Source organism: Ipomoea nil, unplaced genomic scaffold, assembly GCF_001879475.1.
Source record: "Ipomoea nil cultivar Tokyo-kokei standard unplaced genomic scaffold, Asagao_1.1 scaffold1525, whole genome shotgun sequence".
NCBI classification, from domain to species: domain Eukaryota; kingdom Viridiplantae; phylum Streptophyta; class Magnoliopsida; order Solanales; family Convolvulaceae; genus Ipomoea; species Ipomoea nil.
Window position 1 is genome coordinate 197,361 of NW_017617953.1, and position 16,336 is coordinate 213,696.

Below are 16,336 nucleotides of genomic sequence, written 5' to 3' on the forward strand. Positions count from 1 at the left end.
AGATATCCGCCAGCTGATCTTTAGTGGAAACAAAATGAACCTGAAAAAAACACATCCCATGAGGCCACAAACGATACACACACAGCCGAGTGGTTAGGGTACGTTTGAGTTCGGGCAACGAAACAATGTGGCCTGAACTCTTTAACCAGTAAATGAAGCGGCATGAAGTAGCTTCCGATATAGGAGGTCATGGGATTCCCATTTGGGAAATATTGATTCTTTGTGATTTAGTAGGTTGAGGAAGTAGTTATAAACAAATATTACATTGAAACAGAGTAATTTGTAGAAAAAAAACTAAAAAAAATAATGATCCGTTTCGATTTTTCTACCATAAAAGAACACACAAGTTTTTTTAGCCGAGTGGAGGGCGTGTGCCTGCTAAGTACAAACGAGAGTCCAAATCTCTCGATAAAAGTAAATTTTAAATTATTTGAAAAATGCAATTTTCTTTGGTTAATTCCAAAAAATAAAAAAAAATCTTGTAACTATTTTAAAATATTGAAGTTCGTTTTAAACTTTTTATTGAAGTACATTAACTCTTTAACCAGTAAATGATCTTGTGACTTTTTAGTGGCATGTAGTGGCTCTCCTAAATGGGACGTCATGAGTTTGAGAGTCTTTGTGATTAGTAGGTTGAGAAAGTACTTAAAAACAAATATTACATTGTATCAAAGTAAGTTGTTGGAAAAAATCTCTTAAAAAGATATAATCCGTTTTTTTCATATACAATAAAATAACACACATGTTGCTTTGGCCGAGTGGTTAAGGCGTGTGCCTGCTAAGTACATGGGGTTTCCCGCGAGAGTTCGAATCTCTCAGCAACGATAGAAGTAAATTTTTAATTATTTGAAACAATGCAATTTTCTTTGGTTAATACAAAAACTATTTTGAAATAATGAAATTCGTTTTAAATTTTTAATTGTAGGATATGAACTCTTTAACCAGTAAATGATCTTGTGGTCTTTTTAGCGGCATGAAGTAGCTCTCCGATATAGGAGGTCATGGGATTCATTTGGGAAATATTGATTCTTTGTGATTTAGTAGGTTGAGGAAGTAGTTATAAACAAATATTACATTGAAACAGAGTAATTTGTAGAAAAAAAACTAAAAAAAATAATGATCCGTTTCGATTTTTCTACCATAAAAGAACACACAAGTTTTTTTAGCCCGTGTGCCTGCTAAGTACATGCGTTTTTCCAAATCTCTCAAGCAACGATAAAAGTAAATTTTAAATTATTTGAAAAATGCAATTTTCTTTGGTTGTAACCAAGTACATTAACTCTTTAACCCTTGTACAGTGGGGTGGCCCGTCAGTCCTTTATTATTACTTATTAATTTATTTCCAAAACACCACCTACAGTAGTGCCTCGGAAAGTTTACCGAAAACCAGTAAATGATATGAAGTAGCTCTATATAGGTCATATTATATATTATGATTTAGTAGGTTGAGGAAGTAGTTATAAACAAATATTACATTAGTAATTTGTAGAAAATAATGAATATATGAAAAGTACATTACAAGCAACGATAAAAGGAAAACTTTAATAAAAAAAAAAATGTTATTTTAAAATATTGAATAAATTTTTATTGAAGTACATTAACTCTTTAACCAAAATGATCTTGTGACTTTTTAGTGGCAGCTTCCTAAATCACTCAATTCTGAGAAACAAAAAACAAATATTACATTGTATCAAATAAGCTAAGACAAGTGGTTAAAAGTACACTTCGTCCAAAACCTCGCAGAATGAGTAAAAATCCTCTTCTGCAAGGATAGAAGTTCGGATTAACCAGTAATGTATAATCAGACGGCTTTTGGCTGAACATAGGGGTTTGAGTTGAATCTCTAACATTTGAATTTTTTTTTTAATCAAAAACATGAAATTCGCAGTAAATGAATTTTTTGAAGTAGCTCTCCAGGTCAGATTTTTAATATTGATTCTGAGGAAGTAGTTATAAACAAAATTACATTGAAACATCCGTTTCGATAAAAGAACACACAAGGCTATAAGTACATGTGTTTTCCCAACGAGAGTCCAAATCTCTATAAAAGTAAATTTTAAATTATTTGAAAAATGCAAGTTAATTCCCTTGTAACTATTTTAAAAATTGAAGTTCAAGACATTAACTCTTTAACCAGTAAATGATCTTGTCCTTTTTACATTAAAAACGTCATGAGTTTGAGAGTCTTTGTGATTCAGTAGGTTGAGAAAGTACTTAAAAACAAATATTACATTGTATCAAAGTAAGTTGTTAAAATCTCAATCCGCAAAGTGGTTAAAAGTACAAGAGTTCGAATCTCTCAGCAACGATAGAAGTAAATTTTTATTATTTGAAACAATGCAATTTTCTTTGGTTAATACAAACTATTTTGAAATAATGAAATTCTTTTAAATTTTTAATTGTAGGATATGAACTCTTTAACCAGTAAATGATCTTGTGGTCTTTTTAGCGGCATGAAGTAGCCTCCGATATAGGAGGTCATGGGATTGAAGCCCCATTTGGGTGATTCTTTGTGATTTAGTAGGTTGAGGAAGTAGTTATAAACAAATATTACATTGAAACAGAGTAATTTGTAGAAAAAAAAAAATAATCATGATTTTTCTCAAAAGAACACACAAGTTTTTAGCCGAGTGGATAGGGCGCCTGCTAAGAATTTCCCAACGAGAGTCCAAATCTTAGCATGCGATAAAAGTAAATTTTAAATTATTTGAAAAATGCCTTTGGAAATAAAATCTTGTAACTATTTTAAAATATTGAAGTTCGTTTTAAACTTTTTATTGAAGTACATTAACTCTTTAACCAGTAAATGATCTTGTGCACTTTTTAGTGGCATGTAGTGGCTCTCCTGAATGGGACGTCATGAGTTTGAGAGTCTTTGTGATTTAGTAGGTTGAGAAAGTACTTAAAAACAAAGTATTACATTGAAGTAAGTTGTTGGTACAAAAATCTCTTAAATCAATATTAATCCGTTATTTTTCATAAATAAATAAAATAACACACATGTTGCTTTGGCCGAGTGGTTAAGCTGTGATTCCTGCTAATTGTACATGGGGCCGCCGAGAGTGTGCCGAAGTCTCTCAAGCAACGATAGCCAATCAATTTATTTTCTTTTTGCAATACAAAATAACTATTTTAAAAATTGAATAAAATTGATTAACTCTTTAACCGATCTTGTAAATTTTCCTAATCATGAGTTTGAGAGTCTTTGTGATTCAGTAGGTTGAGAAAGATTACATTGTATCAAAGTAAGTTTTAATCTCATCCGTACAATGTTGCTTTGGCCGAGTGGTTAAGGCGTGTGCCTCTAAGTACATGGGGTTTCCCGCGAGAGTTCGAATCTCTCGGCAACGATAGAAGTAAATTTTTATTATTTGAAACAATGCAATTTTCTTTGGTTAATACAAAAACTATTTTGAAATAATGAAATTCTTTTAAATTTTTAATTGTAGGATATGAACTCTTTAACCAGTAAATGATCTTGTGGTCTTTTTAGCGGCATGAAGTAGCTTCCGATATAGGAGGTCATGGGATTGACCCCATTTGGGAAATATTGATTCTTTGTGATTTAGTAGGTTGAGGAAGTAGTTATAAACAAATATTACATTGAAACAGAGTAATTTGTAGAAAAAAAAACTAAAAAAAAAAATAATGATCCGTTTCGATTTTTCTACCATAAAAGAACACACAAGTTTTTTTAGCCGAGTGGTTAGGGCGTGTGCCTGCTAAGTACATGTGTTTTCCCAACGAGAGTCCAAATCTCTCAAGCAACGATAAAAGTAAATTTTAAATTATTTGAAAAATGCAATTTTCTTTGGTTAATTCCAAAAAATAAAAAATAAAATCTTGTAACTATTTTAAAATATTGAAGTTCGTTTTAAACTTTTTATTGAAGTACATTAACTCTTTAACCAGTAAATGATCTTGTGCACTTTTTAGTGGCATGTAGTGGCTCTCCTAAATGGGACGTCATGAGTTTGAGAGTCTTTGTGATTCAGTAGGTTGAGAAAGTACTTAAAAACAAATATTACATTGTATCAAAGTAAGTTGTTGGAAAAAATCTCTTAAATAGATATTAATCCGTTTTTTTCATATACAATAAAATAACACACATGTTGCTTTGGCCGAGTGGTTAAGGTGTGTGCCTGCTAAGTACATGGGTTTCCCCGTGAGAGTTCGAATCTCTAAGCAACGATAGAAGTAAATTTTTTATTATTTGAAACAATGCAATTTTCTTTGGTTAATACAAAAACTATTTTGAAATAATGAAATTCGTTTTAAATTTTTAATTGTAGGATATGAACTCTTTAACCAGTAAATGATCTTGTGGTCTTTTTAGCGGCATGAAGTAGCTCTCCGATATAGGAGGTCATGGGATTGAGCCCCATTTGGGAAATATTGATTCTTTGTGATTTAGTAGGTTGAGGAAGTAGTTATAAACAAATATTACATTGAAACAGAGTAATTTGTAGAAAAAAAAACTAAAAAAAATAATGATCCGTTTCGATTTTTCTACCATAAAAGAACACACAAGTTTTTTTAGCCGAGTGGTTAGGGCGTGTGCCTGCTAAGTACATGCGTTTTCCCAACGAGAGTCCAAATCTCTCAAGCAACGATAAAAGTAAATTTTAAATTATTTGAAACAATGCAATTTTCTTTGGTTAATTCCAAAAATAAAAAATAAAATCTTGTAACTATTTTAAAATATTGAAGTTCGTTTTAAACTTTTTATTGAAGTACATTAACTCTTTAACCAGTAAATGATCTTGTGCACTTTTTAGTGGCATGTAGTGGCTCTCCTAAATGAGACGTCATGAGTTTGAGAGTCTTTGTGATTCAGTAGGTTGAGAAAGTACTTAAAAACAAATATTACATTGTATCAAAGTAAGTTGTTGGAAAAAATCTCTTAAAAAGATAGTAATCCGTTTTTTCATATACAATAAAATAACACACATGTTGCTTTGGCCGAGTGGTTAAGGCGTGTGCTAAGTACATACTGAGAGAATCTCTCAGGCAACGATAGAAGTAAATTTTTTAATTATTTGAAACAATGCAATTTTCTTTGGTTAATACAAAAACTATTTTGAAATAATGAAATTCGTTTTAAATTTTTAATTGTAGGATATGAACTCTTTAACCAGTAAATGATCTTGTGGTCTTTTTAGCGGCATGAAGTAGCTCTCCGATATAGGAGGTCATGGATTGAGCCCCATTTGGGAAATATTGATTCTTTGTGATTTAGTAGGTTGAGGAAGTAGTTATAAACAAATATTACATTGAAACAGAGTAATTTGTAGAAAAAAAAACTAAAAAAAATAATGATCCGTTTCGAACCATAAAAGAACACACAAGTTTTTTTAGCCGAGTGGTTAGGGCGTGTGCCTGCTAAGTACATGCGTTTTCCCAACGAGAGTCCAAATCTCTCAAGCAACGATAAAAGTAAATTTTAAATTATTTGAAAAATGCAATTTTCTTTGGTTAATTCCTAAAATCTTGTAACTATTTTAAAATATTGAAGTTCGTTTTAAACTTTTTATTGAAGTACATTAACTCTTTAACCAGTAAATGATCTTGTGGACTTTTTAGTGGCATGTAGTGGCTCTCCTAAATGGACGTCATGAGTTTGAGAGTCTTTGTGATTCAGTAGGTTGAGAAAGTACTTAAAAACAAATATTACATTGCAAAGTAAGTTGTTGGAAAAAATCTCTTAAAAAGATAGTAATCCGTTTTTTTCATATACAATAAAATAACACACATGTTGCTTTGGCTGAGTGGTTAAGGCGTGTGCCTGCTAAGTACATGGGGTTTCCCGCGAGAGTTGAATCTCTCAGGCAACGATAGAAGTAAAATTTTTAATTATTTGAAACAATGCAATTTTCTTTGGTTAATACAAAAACTATTTTGAAATAATGAAATTCGTTTTAAATTTTTAATTGTAGGATATGAACTCTTTAACCAGTAAATGATCTTGTGGTCTTTTTAGCGGCATGAAGTAGCGAATTTTAAGGTGCAATGGGGATTGATTGCCCCATTTGGGAAATATTGATTCTTTGTGATTTAGTAGGTTGAGGAAGTAGTTATAAACAAATATTACATTGAAACAGAGTAATTTGTAGAAAAAAAAAACATCCGTAACACACAAGTTTTTTTAGCCGAGTGGTTAGTGTGTGCCTGCTAAGTACATGTGTTTGAGTCAGTCTTGATGCAATTTTCTTTGGTTAATTCCAAAAAATAAAAAATAAAATCTTGTAACTATTTTAAAATATTGAAGTTCGTTTTAAACTTTTTATTGAAGTACATTAACTCTTTAACCAGTAAATGATCTTGTGCACTTTTTAGTGGCATGTAGTGGCTCTCCTAAATGGGACGTCATGAGTTTGAGAGTCTTTGTGATTCAGTAGGTTGAGAAAGTACTTAAAAACAAATATTACATTGTATCAAAGTAAGTTGTTGGAAAAAATCTCTTAAAAAGATAGTAATCCGTTTTTTCATATACAATAAAATAACACACATGTTGCTTTGGCTGAGTGGTTAAGGCGTGTGCCTGCTAAGTACATGGGGTTTCCCGCGAGAGAGAATCTCTCAGGCAACGATAGAAGTAAAATTTTTAATTATTTGAAACAATGCAATTTTCTTTGGTTAATACAAAAACTATTTTGAAATAATGAAATTCGTTTTAAATTTTTAATTGTAGGATATGAACTCTTTAACCAGTAAATGATCTTGTGGTCTTTTTAGCGGCATGAAGTAGCTCTCCGATATAGGAGGTCATGGGATTGAGCCCCATTTGGGAAATATTGATTCTTTGTGATTTAGTAGGTTGAGGAAGTAGTTATAAACAAATATTACATTGAAACAGAGTAATTTGTAGAAAAAAAAAACTAAAAAAAAAAATAATGATCCGTTTCGATTTTTCTACCATAAAAGAACACACAAGTTTTTTTAGCCGAGTGGTTAGGGCGTGTGCCTGCTAAGTACATGTGTTTTCCCAACGAGAGTCCAAATCTCTCAAGCAGCGATAAAAGTAAATTTTAAATTATTTGAAAAATGCAATTTTCTTTGGTTAATTCCAAAAAATAAAAAATAAAATCTTGTAACTATTTTAAAATATTGAAGTTCGTTTTAAACTTTTTATTGAAGTACATTAACTCTTTAACCAGTAAATGATCTTGTGCACTTTTTAGTGGCATGTAGTGGCTCTCCTAAATGGGACGTCATGAGTTTGAGAGTCTTTGTGATTTAGTAGGTTGAGAAAGTACTTAAAAACAAATATTACATGGTATCAAAGTAAGTTGTTGGAAAATATCTCTTAAATAGATATTAATCCATTTTTTTCGTATACAATAAAATAACAAACATGTTGCTTTGGCTGAGTGGTTAAGGCGTGTGCTTGCTAAGTACATGGGGTTTCCTCATGAGAGTTCGAATCTCTCAGCAACGATAGAAGTAAATTTTTATTATTTGAAACAATGCAATTTTCTGTGGTTAATACAAAAACTATTTCGAAATAATGAAATTCGTTTTAAATTTTTAATTGTAGGATATGAACTCTTTAACCAGTAAATGATCTTGTGGTCTTTTTAGCGGCATGAAGTAGCTCTCCGATATAGGAGGTCATGGGATTGAGCCCCATTTGGGAAATATTGATTCTTTGTGATTTAGTAGGTTGAGGAAGTAGTTATAAACAAATATTACATTGAAACAGAGTAATTTGTAGAAAAAAAAAACTAAAAAAAATAATGATCCGTTTCGATTTTTCTACCATAAAAGAACACACAAGTTTTTTTAGCCGAGTGGTTAGGGCGTGTGCCTGCTAATACATGTGTTTTCCCAACGAGAGTCCAAATCTCTCAAGCTGCGATAAAAGTAAATTTTAAATTATTGAAAAAATGCAATTTTCTTTGGTTAATTCCAAAAAATAAAAAATAAAATCTTGTAACTATTTTAAAATATTGAAGTTCGTTTTAAACTTTTTATTGAAGTACATTAACTCTTTAACCAGTAAATGATCTTGTGCACTTTTTAGTGGCATGTAGTGGCTCTCCTAAATGGGACGTCATGAGTTTGAGAGTCTTTGTGATTTAGTAGGTTGAGAAAGTACTTAAAAACAAATATTACATGGTATCAAAGTAAGTTGTTGGAAAAATCTCTTAAATAGATATTAATCCATTTTTTTCATATACAATAAAATAACCACATGTTGCTTTGGCCGAGTGGTTAAGGCGTGTGCCTGCTAAGTACATGGGGTTTCCCATGAGAGTTCGAATCTCTCAAGCAACGATAGAAGTAAAATTTTTATTATTTGAAACAATGCAATTTTCTGTGGTTAATACAAAAACTATTTCGAAATAATGAAATTCGTTTTAAATTTTTAATTGTAGGATATGAACTCTTTAACCAGTAAATGATCTTGTGGTCTTTTTAGCGGCATGAAGTAGGTTAATTCCAAAACATAAAAAATAAAATCTTGTAACTATTTTAAAATATTGAAGTTCGTTTTAAACTTTTTATTGAAGTACATTAACTCTTTAACCAGTAAATGATCTTGTGCACTTTTTAGTGCATGTAGTGGCTCTCCTAAATGAGACGTCATGAGTTTGAGAGTCTTTGTGATTCAGTAGGCTGAGAAAGTACTTAAAAACAAATATTACATTGCATCAAAGTAAGTTATTGGAAAAAATATCTAAAAAAGAGAGTAATCCGTTTTTTCATATACAATAAAATAACACACATTGTTGCTTTGGCTGAGTGGTTAAGGCGTGTGCCTGCTAAGTACATGGGGTTTCCTCGCGAGAGTTAGAATCTCTCAGGCAACGATAGAAGTAAATTTTTTAATTATTTGAAACAATGCAATTTTCTTTGGTTAATACAAAAACTATTTTGAAATAACGAAATTCGTTTTAAATTTTTAATTGTAGGATATGAATTCTTTAACCAGTAAATGATCTTGTGGTCTTTTTAGCGGCACGAAGTAGCTCTCCAATATAGGAGGTCATGGGATTGAGCCCCATTTGGGAAATATTGATTCTTTGTGATTTAGTAGGTTGAGGAAGTAGTTATAAACAAATATTACATTGAAACAGAGTAATTTGTAGAAAAAAAAACTAAAAAAAAAAAAATAATGATCCGTTTCGATTTTTCTACCATAAAAGAACACACAAGTTTTTTTAGCCGAGTGTTAGGGCGTGTGCCTGCTAAGTACATGCGTTTTCCCAACGATAGTCCAAATCTCTCAAGCAACGATAAAAGTAAATTTTAAATTATTTGAAAAATGCAATTTTCTTTGGTTAATTCTAAAAAAAAAAAAAAAAAAAAATCTTGAAACTATTTTAAAATATTGAAGTTCGTTTTAAACTTTTTATTGAAGTACATTAACTCTTTAACCAGTAAATGATCTTGTGGACTTTTTAGTGGCATGAAGTGGCTCTCCTAAATAGGACGTCATGAGTTTGAGAGTCTTTGTGATTCAGTAGGTTGAGAAAGTACTAAAAAACAAATATTACATTTTATCAAAGTAAGTTGTTGGAAAAAATCTCTTAAAAAGATAGTAATCCGTTTTTTTCATATACAATAAAATAACACACATGTTGCTTTGGCTGAGTGGTTAAGGCGTGTCCCTACTAAGTATATGGGGTTTCCCCGCGAGAGTTTGAATCTCTCAGGCAACGATAGAAGTAAATATTTTAATTATTTGAAACAATGCAATTTTCTTTGGTTAATACAAAAACTATTTTGAAATAATGAAATTCGTTTTAAATTTTTAATTGAAGGATATGAACACTTTAACCAGTAAATGATCTTGCGGTCTTTTTAGCGGCATGAAGTAGCTCTCCGATATAGGAGGTCATGGGATTGAGCCCCATTTGGGAAATATTGATTCTTTGTGATTTAGTAGGTTGAGGAAATAGTTATAAACAAATATTACATTGAAACAGAGTAGTTTGTAGAAAAAAAAAACTAAAAAAAAAAAATAATGATCCGTTTCTATTTTTCTACCATAAAAGAACACACAAGTTTTTTTAGCCGAGTGGTTAGGGCATGTGCCTGCTAAGTACATGTGTTTTCCCAACGAGAGTCCAAATCTCTCAAACAGCGATTAAAGTAAATTTTAAATTATTTGAAATATGCAATTTTCTTTGGTTAATTCCAAAAAATAAAAAATAAAATCTTGTAACTATTTTAAAATATTGAAGTTCGTTTTAAACTTTTTATTGAATTACATTAACTCTTTAACCAGTAAATGATCTTGTGCACTTTTTAGTGGCATGTAGTGGCTCTCCTAAATGGGACGTCATGAGTTTGAGAGTCTTTGTGATTTAGTAGGTTGAGAAAGTACTTAAAAACAAATATTACATGGTATCAAAGTAAGTTGTTGGAAAATATCTCTTAAATAGATATTAATCCATTTTTTTCGTATACAATAAAATAACAAACATGTTGCTTTGGCTGAGTGGTTAAGGCGTGTGCTTGCTAAGTACATGGGGTTTCCTCATGAGAGTTCGAATCTCTCAAGCAACGATAGAAGTAAAATTTTTATTATTTGAAACAATGCAATTTTCTGTGGTTAATACAAAAACTATTTCGAAATAATGAAATTCATTTTAAATTTTTAATTGTAGGATATGAACTCTTTAACCAGTAAATGATCTTGTGGTCTTTTTAGCGGCATGAAGTAGCTCTCCGATATAGGAGGTCATGGATTGAGCCCCATTTGGGAAATATTGATTCTTTGTGATTTAGTAGGATGAGGAAGTAGTTATAAACAAATATTACATCGAAACAGAGTAATTTGTAGAAAAAAAAAACTGAAAAAAAAAAAATAATGATCCGTATCGATTTTTCTACCATAAAAGAACACACAAGTTTTTATAGCCGAGTGGTTAGGGCGTGTGCATGCTAATACATGTGTTTTCCCAACGAGAGTCCAAATCTCTCAAGCTGCGATAAAAGTAAATTTTAAATTATTGAAAAAAATACAATTTTCTTTGGTTAATTCCAAAACTAAAAAATAAAATCTTGTAACTATTTTAAAATATTGAAGTTCGTTTTAAACTTTTTATTGAAGTACATTAACTCTTTAACCAGTAAATGATCTTGTGCACTTTTTAGTGGCATGTAGTGGCTCTCCTAAATGGGACGTCATGAGTTTGAGAGTCTTTGTGATTTAGTAGGTTGAGAAAGTACTTAAAAACAAATATTACATGGTATCAAAGTAAGTTGTTGGAAAATATCTCTTAAATAGATATTAATCCATTTTTTTCGTATACAATAAAATAACAAACATGTTGCTTTGGCTGAGTGGTTAAGGCGTGTGCTTGCTAAGTACATGGGGTTTCCTCATGAGAGTTCGAATCTCTCAAGCAACGATAGAAGTAAAATTTTTATTATTTGAAACAATGCAATTTTCTGTGGTTAATACAAAAACTATTTCGAAATAATGAAATTCGTTTTAAATTTTTAATTGTAGGATATGAACTCTTTAACCAGTAAATGATCTTGTGGTCTTTTTAGCGGCATGAAGTAGCTCTCCGATATAGGAGGTCATGGGATTGAGCCCCATTTGGGAAATATTGATTCTTTGTGATTTAGTAGGATGAGGAAGTAGTTATAAACAAATATTACATCGAAACAGAGTAATTTGTAGAAAAAAAAAACTGAAAAAAAAAAAATAATGATCCGTATCGATTTTTCTACCATAAAAGAACACACAAGTTTTTATAGCCGAGTGGTTAGGGCGTGTGCATGCTAATACATGTGTTTTCCCAACGAGAGTCCAAATCTCTCAAGCTGCGATAAAAGTAAATTTTAAATTATTGAAAAAAATACAATTTTCTTTGGTTAATTCCAAAAACTAAAAAATAAAATCTTGTAACTATTTTAAAGTATTGAAGTTCGTTTTAAACTTTTTATTGAAGTACATTAACTCTTTAACCAGTAAATGATCTTGTGCACTTTTTAGTGGCATGTAGTGGCTCTCCTAAATGGGACGTCATGAGTTTGAGAGTCTTTGTGATTCAGTAGGTTGAGAAAGTACTTAAAAACAAATATTACATGGTATCAAAGTAAGTTGTTGGAAAAAATCTCTTAAATAGATATTAATCCGTTTTTTTCATATACAATAAAATAAGACACATGTTGCTTTGGTCGAGTGGTTAAGGCGTGTGCCTGCTAAGTACATGGTGTTTCCCTGCGAGAGTTCGATTCTCTCAGGCAACGATAGAAGTAAATTTTTGATTATTTGAAAAAATGCAATTTTCTTTGGTTAATAAAAAAACTATTTTGAAATAATGAAATTCGTTTAAAAATTTTAATTGTAGGATATGAACTCTTTAACCAGTAAATAATCTTGTGGTCTTTTTAGCGGCATGAAGTAGCTTTCCGATATAGGAGGTCATGGGATTGAGCCCCATTTGGGAAATATTGATTCTTTGTGATTTAGTAGGTTGAGGAAGTAGTTATAAACAAATATTACATTGAAACAGAGTAGTTTGTAGAAAAAAAAAACTAAAAAAAAAATAATGATCCGTTTCGATTTTTCTACCATAAAAGAACACACTAGTTTTTTTAGCCGAGTGGTTAGGGCGTGTGCCTGCTAAGTACAGGCGTTTTCCCAACGAGAGTCCAAATCTCTCAAGCAACGATAAAAGTAAATTTTAAATTATTTGAAACAATGCAATTTTCTTTGGTTAATTCTAAAAAAATAAAAAATAAAATCTTGTAACTATTTTAAAATATTGAAGTTCGTTTTAAACTTTTTATTGAAGTACATTAACTCTTTAACCAGTAAATTATCTTGTGCACATTTTAGTGGCATGTAGTGACTCTCCCAAATGGGACGTCATGAGTTTGAGAGTCTTTGTGATTCAGTAGGTTGAGAGAGTACTTAAAAACAAATATTCCATGGTATCAAAGTAAGTTGTTGGAAAAAATCTCTTAAATAGATATTAATCCGTTTTTTTCATATACAATAAAATAACACACATGTTGCTTTGGCCGAGTGGTTAAGGCGTGTGCCTGCTAAGTACATGGGGGTTTCCCCACGAGAGTTCGAATCTCTCAAGCAACGATAGAAGTAAAATTTTTATTATTTGAAACAATGCAATTTTCTTTGGTTAATACAAAAACTATTTTGAAATAATGAAATTCGTTTTAAATTTTTAATTGTAGGATATGAACTCTTTAACCAGTAAATGATCTTGTGGTCTTTTTAGCGGCATGAAGTAGCTCTCCGATATAGGAGGTCATGGGATTGAGCCCCATTTGGGAAATATTGTGATTTAGTAGGTTGAGGAAGTAGTTATAAACAAATATTACATTGAAACAGAGTAATTTGTAGAAAAAAAAACTAAAAAAAAAAAATAATGATCCGTTTCGATTTTTCTACCATAAAAGAACACACAAGTTTTTTTAGCCGAGTGGTTTGGGCGTGTGCCTGCTAAGTACATGTGTTTTCCCAACGAGAGTCCAAATCTCTCAAGCAGCGATAAAAGTAAATTTTAAATTATTGAAAAAAATGCAATTTTCTTTGGTTAATTCCAAAAAATAAAAAATAAAATCTTGTAACTATTTTAAAATATTGAAGTTCGTTTTAAACTTTTTATTGAAGTACATTAACTCTTTAACCAGTAAATGATCTTGTACACTTTTTAGTGGCATGTAGTGGCTCTCCTAAATGGGACGTCATGAGTTTGAGAGTCTTTGTGAATCAGTAGGTTGAGAAAGTACTTAAAAACAAATATTACATTGTATCAAAGTAAGTTGTTGGAAAAAATCTCTTAAATAGATATTAATCCGTTTTTTTCATATACAATAAAATAACACACATGTTGCTTTGGCCGAGTGGTTAAGGCGTGTGCCTGCTAAGTACATGGGGTTTTCCCGCGATAGTTTGAATCTCTCAGGCAACGATAGAAGTAAATATTTTAATTATTTGAAACAATGCAATTTTCTTTGGTTAATACAAAAACTATTTTGAAATTCGTTTTAAATTTTTAATTGTAGGATATGAACTCTTTAACCAGTAAATGATCTTGTGGTCTTTTTAGCGGCATGAAGTAGCTCTCCGATATAGGAGGTCATGGGATTGGGCCCCATTTGGGAAATATTGATTCTTTGTGATTTAGTAGGTTGAGGAAGTAGTTATAAACAAATATTACATTGAAAAAGAGTAATTTGTAGAAAAAAAAAACTAAAAAAAAAAATAATGATCCGTTTCGATTTTTCTACCATAAAAGAACACACAAGTTTTTTTTAGCCGAGTGGTTAGGGCGTGTGCCTGCTAAGTACATGCGTTTTCCCAACGAGAGTCCAAATCTCTCAAGCAACGATAAAAGTAAATTTTAAATTATTTGAAACAATGCAATTTTCTTTGGTTAATTCCAAACATAAAAAATAAATCTTGTAACTATTTTAAAATATTGAAGTTCGTTTTAAACTTTTTATTGAAGTACATTAACTCTTTAACCAGTAAATGATCTTGTGCACTTTTTAGTGGCATGTAGTGGCTCTCCTAAATGGGATTTCATGAGTTTGAGAGTCTTTGTGATTCAGTAGGTTGAGAAAGTACTTAAAAACAAATATTACATTGTATCAAAGTAAGTTGTTGGAAAAAATCTCTTAAAAAGATAGTAATCCGTTTTTTTCATATACAATAAAATAACACACATGTTGCTTTGGCCGAGTGGTTAAGGCGTGTGCCTGCTAAGTATATGGGGTTTCTCCGCGAGAGTTTGAATCTCTCAGGCAACGATAGAAGTAAATATTTTAATTATTTGAAACAATGCAATTTTCTTTGGTTAATACAAAAACTATTTTGAAATAATGAAATTCGTTTTAAATTTTTAATTGTAGGATCTGAACTCTTTAACCAGTAAATGATCTTGCGGTCTTTTTAGCGGCATGAAGTAGCTCTCCGATATAGGAGCTCATGGGATTGAGCCCCATTTGGGAAATATTGATTCTTCGTGATTTAGTAGGTTGAGGAAGTAGTTATAAATAAATATTACATTGAAACAGAGTAATTAGTAGAAAAAAAAACTAAAAAAAAAAAATAATGATCCGTTTCGATTTTTCTACCATAAAAGAACACACAAGTTTTTTTAGCCGAGTGGTTAGGGTGTGTGCCTGCTAAGTACAGGCGTTTTCCCAACGAGAGTCCAAATCTCTCAAGCAACGAAAAAAGTAAATTTTAAATTATTTGAAACAATGCAATTTTCTTTGGTTAATTCCAAAAAATAAAAAATAAAATCTTGTAACTATTTTAAAATATTGAAGTTCGTTTTAAACTTTTTATTGAAGTACATTAACTCTTTAACCAGTAAATGATCTTGTGCACTTTTTAGTGGCATGTAGTGGCTCTCCTAAATGGGACGTCATGAGTTTGAGAGTCTTTGTGATTCAGTAGGTTGAGAAAGTATTTAAAAACAAATATTACATTGTATCAAAGTAAGTTGTTGGAAAAAATTACTTAAATAGATATTAATCCATTTTTTTCATATACAATAAAATAACACACATGTTGCTTTGGCCGAGTGGTTAAGGCGTGTGCCTGCTAAGTACATGGGGTTTTCCCGCGATAGTTCGAATCTCTCAGGCAACGATAGAAGTAAATTTTTTATTATTTGAAACAATGCAATTTTCTTTGGTTAATACAAAAACTATTTTGAAATAATGAAATTCGTTTTAAATTTTTTATTGTAGGATATGAACTCTTTAACCAGTAAATGATCTTGTGGTCTTTTTAGCGGCATGAAGTAGCTTTCCGATATAGGAGGTCATGGGATTGAGCCCCATTTGGGAAATATTGATTCTTTGTGATTTAGTAGGTTGAGGAAGTAGTTATAAACAAATATTACATTGAAACAGAGTAATTTGTAGAAAAAAAAAACTAAAAAAAAAAATAATGATCCGTTTCGATTTTTCTACCATAAAAGAACACACAAGTTTTTTTAGCCGAGTGGTTAGGGCGTGTGGCTGCTAAGTACATGCGTTTTCCCAACGATAGTCCAAATCTCTCAAGCAACGATAAAAGTAAATTTTAAATTATTTGAAACAATGCAATTTTCTTTGGTTAATTCCAAACATAAAAAATAAAATCTTGCAACTATTTTTAAATATTGAAGTTCGTTTTAAACTTTTTATTGAAGTACATTAACTCTTTAACCAGTAAATGATCTTGTGCACTTTTTAGTGGCATGTAGTGGCTCTCCTAAATGGGACGTCATGAGTTTGAGAGTCTTTGTGATTCAGTAGGTTGAGAAAGTACTTAAAAACAAATATTATATTGTATCAAAGTAAGTTGTTGGAAAAAATCTCTTAAATAGATATTAATCCGTTTTTT

At 30.9% G+C, this 16,336-nt stretch overlaps 12 non-coding genes across 12 annotated transcripts; all 12 read left to right on the top strand.

The window, feature by feature from the left end:
• Positions 1-744: 744 nt before the first annotated feature.
• TRNAS-GCU lies at positions 745-824 on the top strand. The gene has a single exon. It is a non-coding gene; the product is annotated as a tRNA-Ser (tRNA).
• A 3,287-nt stretch (positions 825-4,111) lies between these two features.
• TRNAS-GCU lies at positions 4,112-4,191 on the top strand. Its single transcript has one exon. It is a non-coding gene; the product is annotated as a tRNA-Ser (tRNA).
• A 4,005-nt stretch (positions 4,192-8,196) lies between these two features.
• TRNAS-GCU lies at positions 8,197-8,277 on the top strand. Its single transcript has one exon. It is a non-coding gene; the product is annotated as a tRNA-Ser (tRNA).
• Positions 8,278-8,731: 454 nt separating this feature from the next.
• On the top strand, positions 8,732-8,813 carry TRNAS-GCU. Its single transcript has one exon. It is a non-coding gene; the product is annotated as a tRNA-Ser (tRNA).
• Positions 8,814-9,583: 770 nt separating this feature from the next.
• TRNAS-ACU lies at positions 9,584-9,665 on the top strand. The gene has a single exon. It is a non-coding gene; the product is annotated as a tRNA-Ser (tRNA).
• A 768-nt stretch (positions 9,666-10,433) lies between these two features.
• On the top strand, positions 10,434-10,515 carry TRNAS-GCU. The gene has a single exon. It is a non-coding gene; the product is annotated as a tRNA-Ser (tRNA).
• A 766-nt stretch (positions 10,516-11,281) lies between these two features.
• TRNAS-GCU lies at positions 11,282-11,363 on the top strand. The gene has a single exon. It is a non-coding gene; the product is annotated as a tRNA-Ser (tRNA).
• A 768-nt stretch (positions 11,364-12,131) lies between these two features.
• TRNAS-GCU lies at positions 12,132-12,213 on the top strand. The gene has a single exon. It is a non-coding gene; the product is annotated as a tRNA-Ser (tRNA).
• A 767-nt stretch (positions 12,214-12,980) lies between these two features.
• TRNAS-GCU lies at positions 12,981-13,063 on the top strand. The gene has a single exon. It is a non-coding gene; the product is annotated as a tRNA-Ser (tRNA).
• A 759-nt stretch (positions 13,064-13,822) lies between these two features.
• TRNAS-GCU lies at positions 13,823-13,904 on the top strand. Its single transcript has one exon. It is a non-coding gene; the product is annotated as a tRNA-Ser (tRNA).
• Positions 13,905-14,663: 759 nt separating this feature from the next.
• TRNAS-GCU lies at positions 14,664-14,745 on the top strand. Its single transcript has one exon. It is a non-coding gene; the product is annotated as a tRNA-Ser (tRNA).
• Positions 14,746-15,513: 768 nt separating this feature from the next.
• Positions 15,514-15,595, top strand: TRNAS-GCU. Its single transcript has one exon. It is a non-coding gene; the product is annotated as a tRNA-Ser (tRNA).
• The last annotated feature ends 741 nt before the right edge of the window (positions 15,596-16,336 follow it).